This window comes from Lates calcarifer, linkage group LG11 (assembly GCF_001640805.2).
Source record: "Lates calcarifer isolate ASB-BC8 linkage group LG11, TLL_Latcal_v3, whole genome shotgun sequence".
Classification (NCBI taxonomy): domain Eukaryota; kingdom Metazoa; phylum Chordata; class Actinopteri; family Centropomidae; genus Lates; species Lates calcarifer.
Window position 1 is genome coordinate 9720757 of NC_066843.1, and position 22300 is coordinate 9743056.

At 35.4% G+C, this 22300-nt stretch overlaps 2 long non-coding RNA genes across 4 annotated transcripts in view; one reads left to right on the forward strand and one right to left on the reverse strand.

Annotated features, from left to right (window-relative positions):
* The first annotated feature begins 280 nt into the window (after nucleotides 1–280).
* Nucleotides 281–9806, forward strand: LOC127143038 (uncharacterized). The gene is made up of 6 exons (XR_007814201.1): nucleotides 281–2104; nucleotides 3177–3250; nucleotides 5817–5876; nucleotides 6464–6556; nucleotides 8155–8211; nucleotides 9191–9806. It is a non-coding gene; the product is annotated as an uncharacterized LOC127143038 (long non-coding RNA).
* The window catches only part of LOC127143039 (uncharacterized), a 43303-nt gene continuing 29220 nt past the window's right edge, over nucleotides 8218–22300 (reverse strand). For all 3 annotated transcript variants that reach the window (XR_007814203.1, XR_007814204.1, XR_007814202.1), the window contains 3 exons: nucleotides 20923–21376; nucleotides 18033–18480; nucleotides 8218–9214 (listed from right to left, as the gene is read on the reverse strand). This is a non-coding gene — a long non-coding RNA (uncharacterized LOC127143039). The remainder of the gene's footprint in view (nucleotides 9215–18032; nucleotides 18481–20922; nucleotides 21377–22300) is intronic.

The window sequence follows — 22300 nt, forward strand, 5'->3', positions numbered from 1 at the left end:
ACCCTGACAAGCAGCCTCTTTGTTCAGCAGGCCTCCTCCAAGTGACAGCATGTGTTAATATCACTTGGTTGATTGAATACGATAAGTCTTGCACGCTGCTGATTTTTGTGTGTGTGCGCGTGTATGAAGTGTATTCAGGTCTAGTGTCCAGCAGAAAGCTCTGCCTGCATCCAAATCTCAGCTCGGCTGGCTATGAATTGGCCTCTTTGTCTGCCCCTGCAGATCAAAATCATCAAGGCCAACGCTGTGCCCTTGTGTGCTGTCGCCATGGGAACGGGGACTGCGGCTGCCAGTGGTTTGCTGTTTGCTTTGGCTAGAAATCAAAGCGCGAGTGGAGGTTGGGATTGGATGGGGTAGAGTGGGAGGTGATGTGGCTTGACGTGGGATGGTAGAGGTGATACAGCGTCTTGAGGTACACCGTGGCTTTGTCCCGCTAAACAGGAAGCCACAGTACACTGGTCCTCCCTCAGGAAAGGGATCAGGTTTTCCTGGCCACCTCTGCCCTGTCATCAACCCTACATGCTCCTCCTGATCCTGACAAGATCTGCATGTGTCACAAGCTACAACATGTCCCCACCCCCTGCAAACCTTACCATACCCCCCTCAAGTTTGTTTACTTTGGCACACATGGCTGAAACCCTTGAAAACAGATATGACGGGCCGTTCTAAATGTGACAATATCAACCGCCTCCTAAAAATCAATAAAGCTGCTGTTCACAGCCCATAACCCATTCACAACCCATTAGCAGATCATGTTACATGACAGTACCATGATTCTGTCGCGAGTGACAGTTACACTTTTGTTATTGGCGAGCAGGCTAATCACATGTGAAGCAACTGAAAGCAAACAGGCTATTATATGCCAGAAAGCCACACTGTTGCTCTTTTATATCCCACAGGATCACCAGGAGAATTTCTTACAGACTGCAAATCACTTACACTCAGCTGGTAGTTTATTAGGTACACCTAGCATGTGCCAATCAGGTGCTGAATTTGTATTTATCATCGGCACTGTTGTACAAATAAAGTTATCTCGGTTTGTAATTTTTGCAGGCGCAATTTCATATTCGATGGACAAGGCCATTTATCACTGTCAGATCCACGACTTACTTAAAGCCCCTTCAACCAAAAGAAATTCCTGTTTTGACAGGCTTTCTGGAGGCAGGCACAGCTGAGGCTAGGACAAGCACTGTAGGGGGTCTTCTGGCTTACAAGGCTCTGACGTCCCCAGGCCCTCTCACATTCAGGTGTAAAACCCTCCGGCCAGCACAGCCGGGCTAACATAGCTTGGGACTTTCAGCGCCACACTGTCTGCTGCAGCCCCCGAGCCTCCCAAACTGCTACTAAAATAGAAGCAACCTCACACCGAGACATGGCTTCACAGCTAGCATATAAAAATCTGAATATTCAAAGGATTTGCAGCTCATCCATCATTTTTTCATACTGAAAAAACCTGATTTGGCTTTTTTTTTTTTTGCAGTAACTCTACTGATGATTTGAGGCTTTATTTTTTAAGTTGTGCGGTGAATTAAGTATACTGGGTGGGCAAACTCAATCATGGATCATTTATATTCTAAATAACCATAACCTCAGTGGTTATTTCAAGTGCAAGAATGAAACACTTGTTCTCTTTATAAGTTTCATACAGTATGTGGAGGGATCACACCTGGTGTCACAGTAGCAAAGTTATTCCAATAAGTTTTGTGGCTTTATGTTGAAAATGTTTTTTTAAAGAAGTCAAATGTTCTTTTTTCACACATTGTAAAACTGTTATGTCAAGGTTTTCAATAGGGTGCAGGTGATGCCCTTTACCAGCCCATTATCCCAGATGATCAACAGATGATTCCCCATACCATTCACCTCTGCTTCCTGTTCAGCAGCACAGCGGATATCAAAACCACACATGTTCCTTCAGTGCTCTAGATTCCCTGTCTGGGAATGGCCCCCTGAGGGTCAAACCTTGGCTTCTTCCTCCTCTTCCTGCTATTTGCAGGTCAAAGGCGACGGCCTGCTGGAGAGGCGTTTCCCACTACAGCTCTACTGGATTCACACTCAAACCTCCATTAGGGAAGACAACTTTTGTTGTGCCTCAGAAAACACCAAGGTAGATAAAATCCTGTGAGGGCAAGTTGACACAAAGGAGGTGGTGTTTACTAAAACAAGCCCAGACACAAGCAGAAAATTTATAACCATCAGCTGACCCCAGGAGGAAGTGAGCAGATGTAAAGGGGGGGAAAAGCCAGATGGGAGGGAAAATAACAAGATATGTCTCATTGGGCCTCATGAGCAGTTACAGCATGCAATCGAAAGGATACAGCAGATGATTCTGTCTTGACAGTATACTGTATGTTTCAAGTACAGCATGTTCTCTGAAAATGATTTGAATAGATTTCTGGACAGATGAAATCAATCTGAAATAAAGCCCCTCAGAATATTATGAATGAGGAGAATCTGACTGGATCTCAGAGCATTTTTCTATGGCCTCATTAGTGTCACCACTGATTTCCCCTCCAATATTGAGCTCAGGTCTCCTTGAGGGACCCCTGTACCATTGAAGCGGATCTGTCGAGTGGAGTGATGATGATGGGAGCCTTTTGACACATGTGTACTTTTACAGTGAGAGGGCATGCATAATGCATGCGGCTTTAACCAAACATCCAGCGCCCCGACTCTACTGGGGTGTTATCTGGTGTGTGACTTGGGCTCTCTTCCTGAGTGGGATGGTGTATCAAATTCCTGGAGGCCCTGCTTCCTCCAGTGTACACATGTAAATACTCACAGGCTGCAAGTGTGTGCACACATACATGCATGCAGGACAACACACATGTGTAGAATCATATATTTCCCTGCTGATTAAGCACCAGATGTTGTGTTGCAACATTCACACTCTAAAGTTTAATTGGAGGGGAAAACTTATCTTGTTTGACAGAGGATTAATGCAGGACAAGTGGTTTTCTTCATGAACAAGTGACAAGGGGTCACTAATAATAAGTTACTTTCTATTGCATTCTAGTGCCTTTGAAAACTATTAATAATATTCTGAGTGATATCAGCTGGTATGCAGCATGTTTTTTTTTTTAATCAAAAAACATCACACAGCTTTCCTCATATGCTAATTAGAAATATGTCCATGCAGGAAAGAAGGAATTTAAAACCTTATGCTTCTTCTTGAACAGGGTCACGTCTGGTCTCTCTCCTGAGCCCCAGTGGAGGCTGCGTGGGCTTACTCCAAGACATCTGGCATGATAGAGTATGTCTGCACTCTCAGGTTGAGTCTCAGACACAAACACACAGAGATAAAGATTTATCGCTCAAATTCATGTTTAGACTGAAATGTTGTTGTCATTTACCAGGAAAACATTTAAAATATAGGGCTCCCATAAATGGAGAGCTGAGGAGCAGACAGAATTTCTATGTTATATAATTACCAAGGCACCTGGAGGTAGTGGATTCATGCAATAACGAGCAGCAACATTTTAAATGATGCTTACTAAATCCAAAGTTTGCTTTGCATTTCATATTCACACAACATGCCAGAAAATGTGTGTATGTGAGTATGTGTGGGTAGTTACTCTAAAATCTTTTTCAGTTAGTCTTTATGGACTTCACACATTAAATAGTGATATTTTCCTGTGTCCCATTAATGTTTGGCAAAGTTAATACTTGTTATGGGAGCTATTGTGTGAAGAGGTGAGATAAACAAATGATGATGACACAGCAACAGCAGCTCTCAGTTTGAACAGAGAAGGCAACAAGTCTGGACTTTTATCACAGTGCAATCTAGCTGAAGTGTTGATTACAGAGGTTTGAAAAGTGAGGCTGCCACTAAACTCAGTGTGAGTAGCTGAAGGTCTGTCAGCAGGATTTCTTATGAAACCAGGTTAGGTCCACAGCCAGCCTGATTAATGCAGGAGTTTTCTAAGCTTCAGCTGAAAGAGAATTGTACCCAAGGTGCCTTCTAAGGTCCATTTGACTGGCTTTTACACTCTATGTGCCATTATATGACCGTTTTGTGGTTTCAGCCAAATGTGGGCTTTCCCTGAAAATGAACCCCTGACTGTGAGGAGCTGACTTATATCTGTGTGTTTATATCTGTCAGAAAAAGGCCAGACTCAGCGCCGTGACTGAGGCTCCTCTGCTGATGTAAAAGTTTTGATACTTCTCTGAGGCATGGAAGTACTTGTAAAAATGAACAGCCTGGTTCAGCTCACAATTTGTAACCTGTCTGCCTTAAGATGTTGGCTTATGTAAGCTAAGAAACTTCAGTTGTTGGCACTTTATATCCAAGCTCCTTAGAATAAATAGTTGGGGTGACAAAGATGATAATAAAATAGGTCCCATCAACTTTATACTTCAAATCAGAATGCTATTTCATTTAACTTCAGAAATGACAGTAACCTTTTCAGTATGAATCTAGTATTACAACACTGGCATGGCCGAATATTATGACAAACGCCACATATATAACATGTTTTTCTAGCAATTAACATTAATCCTATAAAACTGTCCGTGGAATACTGTGCCTTTACCATACAAACCCTCCTTAAATTGAAGTACAGTTAGATTTACTTAAACTTCTAAGTGAAATCAACTGACTAACACACCTTGCAGACACAGATGAAAACATTGCGATTCTATATGCCAACGTTAGCGTACGTATGTCATCATTGGTCGGGACGTACTTCGTCATTGGTCATGACCTGGGAGCGCAGGGAGGCGGAGAAAGGAAGTCGGCAAACAGACTTAAACCATGTTTGAACGTTCCTTCTGTTTGTCAGTACTGTGAGAAAATATCATTACAGAAGAGGTCTGGACCCTAAAACAAACCCTGGAGTTGCTTTTTTGTCGAACACGAGTGAGACTGGACGCCGAACACACCTGCGCGCCAGGGTAAGGCAAACAGTTAGCGACTAGCTTTAGCATTAGCTGTTTTACACGTGGATGTTGCATTAGCATTAGAGTTGAGCGTTAGCATTAGCCTTATCTTTTATTGGTGCATTTGGGGCTTTTCCTTATTTGCGTGGGTTAAAGTCTGTGTTTCTGTGACTAAAGTGTGGAGTTGTGGAGGGTGGTAACTGTTAACTAGTCAATTTGTCTGTTTACAACTCTGCTTGCATCTCTTTACAATAACCCTGCAGACATTTTACTGCTTGTGCCCCATCTTGTTCATTTTAAGTCAGTTTATGGCAGATTATCATGTCAGTGTGGTCATATTGTGTCTCTCTATGGTGGTGTTGCATCGCTTTTCGTCTCTAGCTGGCTGCTTTATATCTACTTATGGTCAGCTTCTTTGTGGTCGTTTTGTATTGTGCTGTGTCTTTGAAGCTTTGTGTCTATCCCAGGTCGTTTAACGTTTCATTGTGATCATTTTGCGACTCAGTTTTTTGCCTCGTTTTGTGTGCTCTTGTAGCTTTGTGGTAGTAATCTGCCCATAGCCATCCATTGATCCCCTGTTGTGTTTATTATTGATTAGAAATTTGTAGTGACTTGAGGCTTTATTGAGCTCAGTTTTGTGTTAAATACAGGCTTGAAAACTAGATTTTAACTCTGTGCTCTTTCTACAAGTTTTAAGCAAGTCACAATGTATTAGCTGAGTTTACTGTTAGAAATGATTCTAAAAACTTTTTTTTAAAATTGCTTTTCTCTATGTGATCATTGAAGTCTTTTATTCACCTCAAAACTCAAAGTGTGATTGTCAAGGTTCTAGTGTTAAGTTTCCGGTGTTGTATTCTCCTACACTGTTCAAGTTTTGGAGGTGAACTATTCTTTATTAATGAGGTTATTTGGTTTTCAAATGTTGTACTTGTGTTTTCCAGGTTTACTCGTTCAGCTGCTGCAGCCTGGACAGAAACACCAGCTCTTACCTTACAAACCAGGTATGTGTCCTAAAGATTTACCCAGTCTGAAAAAATGTGTTGATGAGCTGAATTAGTAACAGTTATTAGTTACAGTGTTACTGTTTTAGTCCTTGGTATTTAATTAGATTACTACTGAATATAATAATCACTGATTAATTATGTGTATAAATTGTCAGAAAATAGTACTAGTTAAGATAACTACACTCAAAATAGTTGTTAGATAGTTTTCTGCCGCGTGGACTGAAGTAAAATTAAAAATACCACAAGTCAAAACCTGCTTTCAAAAATGTACTTAGTTTTTATTATGCAGTTCACATTAATATACATGATTCCTCCAGTGATTAGTTTACAGACAATTAATATAGAAATTTAAGATTTATATAATAATTTTAGTTAATTTTTCCCAAATATTTATTGTTATTGATTCCTAAAGATGTGATGCTTAAACAGCCCATTTTCTGAGACACTCCTCTAACGTTTAGAAAATGTTCTGGTTCAGCTGTAATGTTGAATATTTATCTGTGTTTTGGGGTTAAACTGTTGATGAGGTAGTATAATGTATTGATCGTTTTCCTTTTATATATTTCTCTTTTTATTTCTCCCAGGTGTCACCACTTCGTCCATGATCACAGAGACGTCGTCCATGATCGCAGTCTTCATACAAAGAAGTTCTTTGAAACCAGGACTGGGGCCTCAAGGTAATTCACAAACAGCTTTATACCATCTGTCCAACACAGAGCACTGACATTGAATTACATATCTGAAATAATTGATCTTAGTAGGGCTGGGTACCGAACTTCGGTTCTTTTATGGCACAGACTGAAATGCTTCGATATTACCCGGTATCATAAGATGGTTTGTTTTGATACCAAGGAGTTAATCATGTGACCAAGATCTGATAATGCTGCCGGTGATTGGCTGTAACGTTACTCGTGGTAGAGGCATGCAGGAAAAATACTTATGTGGTCCTTTGTTGTATATTTTTTATGTTAGAAAACTGCTTTGAGTGGAAAAATGCCAAAGCTGAAAAATAAAACTCAAGATTTGTACCATAATATGTAATGTAATTTTCTCCGTTAGAATTGATTTGATAATTGGTATCAAAAAAGTATAATTCAGCAACCAGTATTGAAGTCAAGGTATCAGTACCGGTATTAAAAATTTTTGAACGATACCCAGCCCTAGATCTGAGCGCTGAATAGTTTGATTTGTCACAAAAAGACCTTGCTCATTATTTAAGTTTATTTACATAGTTCATGAATGTACAGTTCAAAGGAAATTAAGGATTTAAACATCAGCTCTCTATTCCCCTCTCTCTCCCTCACTCTTGCTCCTTCTTTCTCTTTCTGTCTCTCCCTCTCTCTTGCTCCTTTTCGCTCTTGCTCGCTCTCTCTCTCCCCTTTCTCCCTCATTTTCTCAAGCCTGGCACACGCCAGAAGATTTTTTAAATCTTAGCCGATGCAGAAAATGTGAGAGACCACACACGACGACAAATAATGTCAGATTTCACTGTTTTGTTCTTATAATGTGTGATGTGCAGCAAGAAGACCAACACAGTCACACCCCACACTAACAAACTCACCACCAACAACCAGAGTCTGGTCTCTCAGAACTCCATATCTCACAACTTTAGAGTAAACAAACATGGCAGATGACAATGTTTCTTTGTTGTGCTTCTGTCTTCAGTCAGCTGATTGGCTATGTTCCATTCCACTTGACAATCTAGAGTGCATGCTTGGCTTTCTTCACAACAGGATTTCTGATTGCAAAAACTGAACGTTTAATATTTACTGGGGCGGCTCCGATCATCTTTGGAGCAGATCAGGGAGGGTAAAATCACTCTTAACACATCTCTCACCACAGGAAAATCTGACAAGATCATCTTTAGAACCAACCGATAATTGGGCCTTTGCTTACTTTGACTGGGAGGGGGGATTTGGGCTGATTGTCTTTTGGCGTGTACCCTGCTTTGCTCTCTCTCTAATAATTTTAACTTACTTTGGAGAAATTAACATTTCCATCCATTGCTGTTGTGTGAATATCAGGAGCTGGTGGAGTCAGTTCTCCAGTCAGAGCAGCTTCGTCTGTCTTTGCGTAGAAAGCAAATTTAACTCTTGGGCTAGTTCTGATTAGTCCAGAACCAGTTAGTCCACACTCTGGTTTCTTTGTAGATTTAGTGTCTTTTACTTCTTGATCTTTTGACAGTTAGAAGTTCAATACCCAGAAACACTGTGCTTTTATTTCATTTTGTTAAGTCACATCTTAATATTAAAGTTTGTTGTGTTTTTCTCCACAGGATTCAAACTTCAACCATTAAATGACAGAAGAGACAGACGGGAGACATTTTGAGAAGGTCAGTGTTTATTCTTTTCAGTCTGACTGTCATTATCTCAGCTGCTGTCTGACACTTTAAAACCTCTTGTCTGGAACAAATAGCAACAAATTAAAGCTGCCCTAACTTATCAGTGAATCTCTGTTATCTTATCAGTTAATTGGTATTAATTAATATTTTTCAATAATGTAGCTGCAAAAAATAAGTCTAAAAATATGTGTTAAAATAAATCTAAACCCTTTAAAAAAAATACATCTAAAATCTTAAATTAATAGCTCTAAAAAGTAAGTATAAAATCATTTAAAAATACATTTCAAACCTTAAAGGAATAGGTCTAAATAATAAGGATAAAACATTTAAAAAACCTTAACAAAACAACAGGATTGATAAATAAGGTTAAAACCTTTAAATATTCAGCCACTGAAAATATATATATTTAAAACCTTTAAAAATGTCTGAACAATAAGTACTCGACCCCAAACAATACGTCTAAAAAAGTACAGGTATAAACCCTTTTAAAAATATATTTAAAACATAAAAAGAACATATTTAAAACTAAAATGTAAGTATGGAACTTTTAAAAAATGAATTAAGAATCCTTAAAAATATCTGATGAAATGCAACTCAAAAGTTTAGGAAGACACTTTTAATGATTTTATTCCAGACAACATTTGACCACAAGGAAACACTTGTTAGAGCTGTTTAGGGTTAATGTAGTTATGTGCACATTTTCCAAAGATAAACATGTCTACTAAGCATCTTTATGATCACTGACTGCTTGTGATACAATTATTAATTAAATAGTTGTATCATAAGCAGTTGAATGTTCTTACAGGTGTTTAATAAAGACATATTACTGTGTGGAAAATGTGCCAAAGACTACATTACAGATGGCCGAGAAGGGAACCAATACTGTTTACACTTACTACACTTACATGGTGGAGGTTTTTTATCTAATTAACAGCTTCGTAACACTTTTGTTTTCTTTCATCCATGTCAGGTCCTCAGCTGCTGTCGTCTTCTCCTGCAGAGACAAGAACACGTGTTAATCACAGAAACTGATCAGTAAAGCTATTTTTCCTTGTTGATACGTAATTACAGTGATGTATACTAAACTTTTACAACTCATTTAGTATCACATATTTCAGTGTGTTTTTCTAATTATTACAGTCACAGTTACGACTAGAAATTTTTCTAAAACTCTGATATATAATAATTATTTTTTATGCCCTGCTATTCTAAGACAGTTTCATGCCTAAGACAATTTTTACAGTTCTTGACGCCTTACTGTAATACTACTCACTTAACATACTATGATGATTTTTGAGTGTTTGTGGTTTAAGTTAGATTTTGTGTTTGTCATTTAATTTTGGTATTTTGCAATTTCAAAGCGTGGAATATCTTTACTCAAATCCAATCTATTACTGTATACATAGTCCTGTGTATAGTGTTCATATTGTTTATAATTTTTATATATTGTTATATATTATGTTGTTTTATATCTTGCCTTGTTTATATCATGCCTTGTTTATATCATGCCTTTTTATATTTTTGCTGCTGTGACACTGAATTTCCCCACTGTGGGATTAACAAAATATTATTATACGCTGACTCAAATAAATACTTCTGAATACTGCATATTTTGCCAGTCTGTTTAATACTGTATGAAAAAGAATATTTTTAGCCTTACTATAATGTGACATTTTTTCACCATTTTTCGATGATTTTTGATGCCTTACTGTACTACAACATTATTTCACCATTTTTGATGCCTGATGTTTTTTTGATGCCTTACTATACTATGACATTTTGACCCTTTTTTACCCCTCACTATACTATGACATTTTTTGATAATTTTTGATGCCTTACTAAACTGACATTTTTTGAAAATTTTTCACCCCTCACTATACTGTGACATTTTTTGACCATTTTTGATGCCTTACTGTACTACAACATTATTTCACCATTTTTGATGCCTGATGTTTTTTTGATGCCTTACTATACTGTGACATTTTTTGACCCCTCACTATACTATGACATTTTTTGGCCATTTTTGATGCCTGATGGTTTTTGATGCCTTACTATACTGTGACATTTTTTGACCATTTTTCACCCCTCACTATACTATGACATTTTTTGACCATTTTTCACCCCTCACTATACTATGACATTTTTTGACCATTTTTCACCCCTCACTATACTATGACATTTTTTGATGATTTTTGATGCCTTACTATACTGTGACATTTTTTGACAATTTTTCACCCCTCACTATACTATGACATTTTTTGATGATTTTTGATGCCTTACTATACTGTGACATTTTTTGACCATTTTTCACCCCTCACTATACTACGACATTTTTTGACCATTTTTCACCCCTCACTATACTATGACATTTTTTGATGATTTTTGACACCTTACTGTACTTTGACATTTTTTGATGATTTTTGATGCCTTACTATACTATGACATTTTTTGGCCATTTTTGATGCCTTACTATACTATGACATTTTGACCATTTTTCACCCCTCACTATACTATGACATTTTTTCACCATTTTTGATGCCTTACTATACTGTGACATTTTTTGGCCATTTTTGATGCCATACTATACTATGACATTTTGACCATTTTTTACCCCTCACTATACTATGACATTTTTTGGCCATTTTTGATGCCTTACTATACTACGACATTTTTTCACCATTTTTGATGCCTTACTATACTATGACATTTTTTGATGATTTTTGACACCTTACTGTACTATGACATTTTTTGGCCATTTTTGATGCCTTACTATACTGTGACATTTTTTGACCATTTTTGATGCCTTACTATACTGTGACATTTTTTGATGATTTTTGATGCCTTACTATACTGTGACATTTTTTGATGATTTTTGATGCCTTACTAAACTGATATTTTTTGACAATTTTTCACCCCTCACTATACTATGACATTTTTTGATGATTTTTGATGCCTTATTATACTATGACATTTTTTGACCATTTTTCACCCCTCACTATACTATGACATTTTTTGGTGATTTTTGACACCTTACTGTACTATGACATTTTTTGGCCATTTTTGATGCCTGATGGTTTTTGATGCCTTACTATACTGTGACAATTTTTGATGATTTTTGATGCCTTACTATACTACGACATTTTTTGATGATTTTTGATGCCTTACTATACTGTGACATTTTTTGACAATTTTTCACCCCTCACTATACTATGACATTTTTTGATCATTTTTCACCCTTTACTATACTGTGACATTTTTTGACCATTTTTGATGCCTTACTGTACTACAACATTATTTCACCATTTTTGATGCCTGATGTTTTTTTGATGCCTTACTATACTGTGACATTTTTTGATGATTTTTGATGCCTTACTATACTATGACATTTTTTGACCCCTCACTATACTGTGACATTTTTTGACCATTTTTGATGCCTTACTGTACTACAACATTTTTTCACCATTTTTGATGCCTTACTATACTATGACATTTTTTGACCCCTCACTATACTGTGACATTTTTTGACCATTTTTGATGCCTTACTGTACTACAACATTATTTCACCATTTTTGATGCCTGATGTTTTTTTGATGCCTTACTATACTGTGACATTTTTTGACCATTTTTCACCCCTTACTGTACTATAACATTTTTTCACCATTTTTGATGCCTGATGGTTTTTGATGCCTTACTATACTGTGACATTTTTTGACCATTTTTGACCCCTCACTATACTATGACATTTTTTGATGATTTTTGATGCCTTACTATACTATGACATTTTTTGGTGATTTTTGACACCTTACTGTACTATGACATTTTTTGGCCATTTTTGATGCCTTACTATACTGTGACATTTTTTCACCATTTTTGATGCCTTACTATACTGTGACATTTTTTGGCCATTTTTGATGCCTTACTATACTGTGACATTTTTTGATTATTTTTCACCCCTTACTATACTATGAAATTTTTTGATGATTTTTGATGCCTTACTATACTACGACATTTTTTCACCATTTTTGATGCCTTACTATACTGTGACATTTTTTGATTATTTTTCACCCCTTACTATACTATGAAATTTTTTGATGATTTTTGATGCCTTACTATACTGTGACATTTTTTGATGATTTTGATGCCTTACTAAACTGACATTTTTTGACAATTTTTCACCCCTCACTATACTATGACATTTTTTGATCATTTTTCACCCTTTACTATACTGTGACATTTTTTGACCATTTTTGATGCCTTACTGTACTACAACATTATTTTCACCATTTTGATGCCTGATGTTTTTTTGATGCCTTACTATACTGTGACATTTTTTTGACCATTTTTCACCCCTTACTGTACTATAACATTTTTTGGCCATTTTTGATGCCTGATGGTTTTTGATGCCTTTACTATACTGTGACATTTTTTGACCATTTTTCACCCTCACTATACTATAACATTTTTGACCATTTTTGACCCTCACTATACTATGACATTTTTGACCATTTTTCACCCCTCACTATACTATGAATTTTTTGATGATTTTTGATGCCTTACTATACTGTGACATTTTTGACCATTTTTGACCCCTCACTATACTATGACATTTTTTGATGATTTTTGATGCCTTACTATACTATGACATTTTTTGACATTTTCACCCCTCACTATACTATGACATTTTTGACCATTTTTCACCCCTCACTATACTATGACATTTTTTGACCATTTTTCACCCCTCACTATACTATGACATTTTTGATGATTTTTGATGCCTTATTATACTATGACATTTTTGGCCATTTTGATGCCTTACTATACTATGACATTTTGACAATTTTTCACCCCTCACTATACTAGACATTTTTTGACCATTTTTCACCCCTCATTATACTATGATATTTTTTGATGATTTTTGATGCCTTACTATACTATGACATTTTTTGACCATTTTTCACCCCTCACTATACTATGACATTTTTTAATGATTTTTGACACCTTACTGTACTATGACATTTTTTGGCCATTTTTGATGCCTGATGGTTTTGATGCCTTACTATACTGTGACATTTTTTGACCATTTTTGACCCCTCACTATACTATGACATTTTTTGACCATTTTTCACCCCTCACTATACTATGACATTTTTTGATGATTTTTGATGCCTTACTATACTGTGACATTTTTTGACCATTTTTCACACCTCACTATACTACGACATTTTTTCACAATTTTTGATGCCTTACTATACTATGATATTTTTTGATGATTTTTGATGCCTTACTATACTATGACATTTTTTGACCATTTTTCACCCCTCACTATACTATGACATTTTTTGACCATTTTTCACCCCTCACTATACTATGACATTTTTTGACCATTTTTCACCCCTCACTATACTATGACATTTTTTGATGATTTTTGATGCCTTATTATACTATGACATTTTTTGGCCATTTTTGATGCCTTACTATACTATGACATTTTGACAATTTTTCACCCCTCACTATACTATGACATTTTTTGACCATTTTTCACCCCTCACTATACTATGACATTTTTTAATGATTTTTGACACCTTAGTGTACTATGACATTTTTTGGCCATTTTTGATGCCTTACTATACTGTGACATTTTTGACCATTTTTGACCCCTCACTATACTATGACATTTTTTGATGATTTTTGATGCCTTATTATACTATGACATTTTTTGGCCATTTTTGATGCCTTACTATACTATGACATTTTTTGACCATTTTTCACCCCTCACTATACTATGACATTTTTTGATGATTTTTGATGCCTTACTATACTGTGACATTTTTTGACCATTTTTCACCCCTCACTATACTACGACATTTTTTGACCATTTTTGACCCCTCACTATACTATGACATTTTTTGATGATTTTTGACACCTTACTGTACTTTGACATTTTTTGATGATTTTTGATGCCTTACTATACTATGACATTTTTTGGCCATTTTTGATGCCTTACTATACTATGACATTTTGACCATTTTTCACCCCTCACTATACTATGACATTTTTTGATGATTTTTGATGCCTTACTATACTGTGACATTTTTTGATTATTTTTCACCCCTTACTATACTATGACATTTTTTCACCATTTTTGATGCCTTACTATACTGTGACATTTTTTGGCCATTTTTGATGCCATACTATACTATGACATTTTGACCATTTTTTACCCCTCACTATACTATGACATTTTTTGGCCATTTTTGATGCCTTACTATACTGTGACATTTTTTGACCATTTTTGATGCCTTACTATACTGTGACATTTTTTGATGATTTTTGATGCCTTACTAAACTGATATTTTTTGACAATTTTTCACCCCTCACTATACTATGACAATTTTTGGCCATTTTTGATGCCTTACTATACTACGACATTTTTTCACCATTTTTGATGCCTTACTATACTATGACATTTTTTGATGATTTTTGATACCTTACTATACTATGACATTTTTTGATAATTTTTGACACCTTACTGTACTATGACATTTTTTGGCCATTTTTGATGCCTTACTATACTGTGACATTTTTTGACCATTTTTGATGCCTTACTATACTGTGACATTTTTTGATGATTTTTGATGCCTTACTATACTGTGAGATTTTTTGATGATTTTTGATGCCTTACTAAACTGATATTTTTTGACAATTTTTCACCCCTCACTATACTATGACATTTTTTGATGATTTTTGATGCCTTATTATACTATGACATTTTTTGACCATTTTTCACCCCTCACTATACTATGACATTTTTTGGTGATTTTTGACACCTTACTGTACTATGACATTTTTTGGCCATTTTTGATGCCTGATGGTTTTTGATGCCTTACTATACTGTGACAATTTTTGATGATTTTTGATGCCTTACTATACTACAACATTTTTTCACAATTTTTGATGCCTTACTATACTGTGACATTTTTTGATGATTTTTGATGCCTTACTATACTACGACATTTTTTGATGATTTTTGATGCCTTACTATACTGTGACATTTTTTGACAATTTTTCACCCCTCACTATACTATGACATTTTTTGATCATTTTTCACCCTTTACTATACTGTGACATTTTTTGACCATTTTTGATGCCTTACTGTACTACAACATTATTTCACCATTTTTGATGCCTGATGTTTTTTTGATGCCTTACTATACTGTGACATTTTTTGACCATTTTTCACCCCTTACTGTACTATAACATTTTTTGGTGATTTTTGACACCTTACTGTACTATGACATTTTTTGGCCATTTTTGATGCCTTACTATACTGTGACATTTTTTCACCATTTTTGATGCCTTACTATACTGTGACATTTTTTGGCCATTTTTGATGCCTTACTATACTGTGACATTTTTTGATTATTTTTCACCCCTTACTATACTATGAAATTTTTTGATGATTTTTGATGCCTTACTATACTACGACATTTTTTCACCATTTTTGATGCCTTACTATACTATGACATTTTTTGATAATTTTTGACACCTTACTGTACTATGACATTTTTTGGCCATTTTTGATGCCTTACTATACTACGACATTTTTTGATGATTTTTGATGCCTTACTATACTGTGACATTTTTTGATGATTTTTGATGCCTTACTAAACTGACATTTTTTGACAATTTTTCACCCCTCACTATACTATGACATTTTTTGATCATTTTTCACCCTTTACTATACTGTGACATTTTTTGACAATTTTTGATGCCTTACTATACTGTGACATTTTTTGATGATTTTTGATGCCTTACTAAACTGACATTTTTTGACAATTTTTCACCCCTCACTATACTATGACATTTTTTGATCATTTTTCACCCTTTACTATACTGTGACATTTTTTGACAATTTTTGATGCCTTACTATACTGTGACATTTTTTGATGATTTTTGATGCCTTACTATACTACAACATTTTTTGATGATTTTTGATGCCTTACTATACTGTGACATTTTTTGACAATTTTTCACCCCTCACTATACTATGACATTTTTTGATCATTTTTCACCCTTTACTATACTGTGACATTTTTTGACCATTTTTGATGCCTTACTGTACTACAACATTATTTCACCATTTTTGATGCCTGATGTTTTTTTGATGCCTTACTATACTGTGACATTTTTTGACCATTTTTCACCCCTTACTGTACTATAACATTTTTTCACCATTTTTGATGCCTGATGGTTTTTGATGCCTTACTATACTGTGACATTTTTTGACCATTTTTGACCCCTCACTATACTATGACATTTTTTGGTGATTTTTGACGCCTTACTGTACTATGACATTTTTTGGCCATTTTTTGATGCCTTACTATACTGTGACATTTTTTCACCATTTTTGATGCCTTACTATACTGTGACATTTTTTGGCCATTTTTGATGCCTTACTATACTGTGACATTTTTTGATTATTTTTCACCCCTTACTATACTATGAAATTTTTTGATGATTTTTGATGCGTTACTATACTACGACATTTTTTCACCATTTTTGATGCCTTACTATACTATGATATTTTTTGATGATTTTTGATGCCTTACTATACTATGACATTTTTTGACCGTTTTTCACCCCTCACTATACTATGACATTTTTTGACCATTTTTCACCCCTCACTATACTATGACATTTTTTGACCATTTTTCACCCCTCACTATACTATGACATTTTTTAATGATTTTTGACACCTTACTGTACTATGACATTTTTTGGCCATTTTTGATGCCTGATGGTTTTTGATGCCTTACTATACTGTGACATTTTTTTGACCATTTTTGACCCCTCACTATACTATGACATTTTTTGACCATTTTTCACCCCTCACTATACTATGACATTTTTTGATGATTTTTGATGCCTTATTATACTATGACATTTTTTGGCCATTTTTGATGCCTTACTATACTATGACATTTTGACAATTTTTCACCCCTCACTATACTATGACATTTTTTGACCATTTTTCACCCCTCATTATACTATGATATTTTTTGATGATTTTTGATGCCTTACTGTACTATGACATTTTTTGGCCATTTTTGATGCCTTACTATACTGTGACATTTTTGACCATTTTTGACCCCTCACTATACTATGACATTTTTTGATGATTTTTGATGCCTTATTATACTATGACATTTTTTGGCCATTTTTGATGCCTTACTATACTATGACATTTTTTGACCATTTTTCACCCCTCACTATACTATGACATTTTTTGGCCATTTTTGATGCCTGATGGTTTTTGATGCCTTACTATACTGTGACATTTTTTGATGATTTTTGATGCCTTACTATACTACGACATTTTTTCACAATTTTTGATGCCTTACTATACTATGACATTTTTTGACCATTTTTCACCCCTCACTATACTATGACATTTTTTCACCATTTTTGACACATACTATGCTATGACATTTTTTGAGACCATATAATACTATGACATTTTTTGACGTGTGTTTATGCCTTAATTCACTGTGGCCTTTTTTGTATCTTCCTGACACCTTACAATAGTATAACATTTTTTGAAATCTATGGCATCTTTTGATGCATTACTATACTGCAATATTTAATGCCTTACTATATTAAGGTGCTATTATCCCTCATCATACTAAGACATTTTAATGGCTCAGTATACTATCACATTTTTATGTTTTACCATACAATCACAGTTTTATGACATTTTTGATACCTTATTAAGCCATGATTTTTTGACATTTTTTACGTCTGTTGTGAATTACCTGCAGGCCTCCGTCCTGGTCTCAAAGAACTTCTTCATTGTACGAAGATGCTCTATGATCGTGGACTACGTCTCTGTGATCGCGGACAATGTCTCTGAGATTATGGACAAAGTCTCTGCGATCATGGCCAATGTCTTTACGATCGTGGACGATGTCTCTGAGATCATAGACGGCGTCTCTGTGATCATCGACAATATCTCCATGATCGCGGGCAATGCCGTCAAATCGGTGACCCCCGTCTCCGCCGATTCTATCGCAAGGTCTCTACGAAGCATGGGACAATGTCTCTGATCATGGACAACGTCTCTCTCATCTTTGACAAGGTCTCTGCGATCGTGGACAATGTCTCTGATCGAGGACGATGTCTCCCTCATCCTCAACAATGTCTCTCCGATCATGGACCATGTCTCTGCGATCGTGGACGATGTCGTGGACGAAGTGGTGACACCTGGAGGAAATCAAAGAGAAACATTCAAAGGAAAATGATCAATACACTACTACCTATTCCTCATCAACAGTTTCACCATGAAAACACAGAGAAATATTCAACATTACAGCTGAACCACAACATTTAACAAACATTAGAGGGCTGTTTCAGAAAATGAACATTTGACTCATCACTTCCAGAAGAACCAACAACAACAAATATTTAAGAAAATGTAAAATGATTATTAATTGTGTGTCTATCAACTAATCACTGAAGCAGTCGTATGTTACTGTAAACTGCACAACAATAATAAACACTATCAGTTAAGTCCATTTTGTCCATTTAATGAATAACAACCAAATTTACAAAGGTCATAACAGCAACTTATGTGAAAACTTTTATGTAACTATGTGTAAAACTGGTCATTCTAAACTGTAAAGATATTTTTTCAAATCTCCCTCTGACCAGCAATTAAAATGAACACACGAATGAACAACTCACTCCAATATTTTATTTGTAGACTTGATATTGTTTTGCACAGTGTAGTCTAATGTGCCTAGCACATAGACATAATTAAGAATTTCTGATCATGTACAATCAAACTGAAGTTAAGATATTTTTCAGTCCCACTTTGACTGATCCTTAACAATAGCAGTTAACACTTTTGACACCTTAATATAATGTGACATTTTTGAATACAGATTACTTTTACTGTTACCTCTAATTTTAGAGTACTTTTACCATTACATATTACATTTCTTATTACATATTACTTCTAAATTTACAGATAACTTTTACTGCCACGTGTAGTAAGAGATTAACTATTATATTTTACTTCTGATATTTCTAATTACTTTTACATTACTTCTATTAATACAAATTATTTCTACATTATCTTTATACCACAGATTACTTCTATTATTACACTTTTCTGATACACTGAATACTGAACATAAACAGTTTAATGTCAGTGCTCTGTGTTGGACAGTTGATGTAAAGGTGTTTGTTAATTACCTGCAGGCCTCCGCCTCCGTCCTGGTCTCAAAGAACTTCTTCATTGTACGAAGATGCTCTATGATCGTGGACTACGTCTCTGTGATCGCGGACAATGTCTCTGAGATTATGGACAAAGTCTCTGTGATCATGGCCAATGTCTTTGCGATCGTGGACGATGTCTCTGAGATCATAGACGGCGTCTCTGTGATCATCGACAATGTCTCCATGATCGCGGGCAATGCCGTCAAATCGGTGACCCCCGTCTCCGCCGATTCTATCGCAAGGTCTCTACGAAGCATGGGACAATGTCTCTGATCATGGACAACATCTCTCTCATCTTTGACAAGGTCTCTGCGATCGTGGACAATGTCTCTGATCGAGGACGATGTCTCCCTCATCCTCAACAATGTCTCTCCGATCATGTACCATGTCTCTGCGATCGTGGACGATGTCGTGGATGAAGTGGTGACACCTGGAGGAAATCAAAGAGAAACATTCAAAGGAAAATGATCAATACACTACTACCTATTCCTCATCAACAGTTTCACCATGAAAACACAGAGAAATATTCAACATTACAGCTGAACCACAACATTTAACAAACATTAGAGGGCTGTTTCAGAAAATGAACATTTGACTGTCATCACTTCCAGAAGAACCAACAACAACAAATATTTAGGAAAAAGTAAAATGATTATTAATTGTGTGTCTATCAACTAATCACTGAAGCAGTCGTATGTTACTGTAAACTGCACAACAATAATAAACACTATCAGTTAAGTCCATTTTGTCCATTTAATGAATAACAACCAAATTTACAAAGGTCATAACAGCAACTTATGTGAAAACTTTTATGTAACTATGTGTAAAACTGGTCATTCTAAACTGTAAAGATATTTTTTCAAATCTCCCTCTGACCAGCAATTAAAATGAACACACGAATGAACAACTCACTCCAATATTTTATTTGTAGACTTGATATTGTTTTGCACAGTGTAGTCTAATGTGCCTAGCACATAGACATAATTAAGAATTTCTGATCATGTACAATCAAACTGAAGTTAAGATATTTTTCAGTCCCACTTTGACTGATCCTTAACAATAACAGTTAACACTTTTGACACCTTAATATAATGTGACATTTTTAAATACAGATTACTTTTACTGTTACCTCTAATTTTAGAGTACTTTTACCATTACATATTACATTTCTTATTACATATTACTTCTAAATTTACAGATAACTTTTACTGCTACATGTAGTAAGAGATTAACTATTATATCTTACTTCTGATATTTCTAATTACTTTTACATTACTTCTATTAATACAAATTATTTCTACATTATCTTTATACCACAGATTACTTCTATTATTACACTCTTCTGATACACTGAATACTGAACATAAACAGTTTAATGTCAGTGCTCTGTGTTGGACAGTTGATGTAAAGGTGTTTGTTAATTACCTGCAGGCCTCCGCCTCCGTCCTGGTCTCAAAGAACTTCTTCATTGTACGAAGATGCTCTATGATCGTGGACTACATCTCTGTGATCGCGGACAATGTCTCTGAGATTATGGACAAAGTCTCTGTGATCATGGCCAATGTCTTTGCGATCGTGGACGATGTCTCTGAGATCATAGACGGCGTCTCTGTGATCATCGACAATGTCTCCATGATCGCGGGCAATGCCGTCAAATCGGTGACCCCCGTCTCCGCCGATTCTATCGCAAGGTCTCTACGAAGCATGGGACAATGTCTCTGATCATGGACAACGTCTCTCTCATCTTTGACAAGGTCTCAGCGATCGTGGACAATGTCTCTGATCGAGGACGATGTCTCCCTCATCCTCAACAATGTCTCTCCGATCATGGACCATGTCTCTGCGATCGTGGACGATGTCGTGGACGAAGTGGTGACACCTGGAGGAAATCAAAAAGAAACATTCAAAGGAAAATAATCAATACACTACTACCTATTCCTCATCAACAGTTTCACCATGAAAACACAGAGAAATATTCAACATTACAGCTGAACCACAACATTTAACAAACATTAGAGGGCTGTTTCAGAAAATGAACATTTGACTGTCATCACTTCCAGAAGAACCAACAACAACAAATATTTAGGAAAAAGTAAAATGATTATTAATTGTGTGTCTATCAACTAATCACTGAAGCAGTCGTATGTTACTGTAAACTGCACAATAATAATAAACACTATCAGTTAAGTCAATTTTTGAATGCAGGATGTTACATACAGAATTATTGTTTCAAATTTCAACCTTCTTCTTCTTAACACATATTTATAATGTCTTTGTTATGTGTTTTTTTCGTTTAATGAAGAACAACCAAATTTACAAAGGTCTAACAGCAGCTTATGCAAAAAATTTTAAGTAATTAAGTGCAGAATTGGTCGTTATACACTGTAAAGATATTTTTAAAAACACCCTCTGAGCAACAGTTAAAATTAACACACTTATGAACAACTCACTCTAATATTGTATTTATAGACTTGATATTGTTTTGTATGGTGTCATCTAGTATGTCTAGCATATACACAAGAATTTCTGATCATGTACAATCAAATTGAAGTTAAGATATTTTTCAATCCCATTGTTACTGAAATGTTAACAATAACATTTGACATTTTATGCCTTACTATACTATGACATATTTGATGTTGATTTGATGTTTTACTATACTGTGGTGTTTTTGATGTCTTACTATAATGTGACATTTTTACTTCTGTTTTACTTTTGTTGCTTTTACATTACAAGATTACTTTTCCCATTACAAATTACTTTTCTTATTAAATATTACTTTTACATTACTTCTGTTAATACA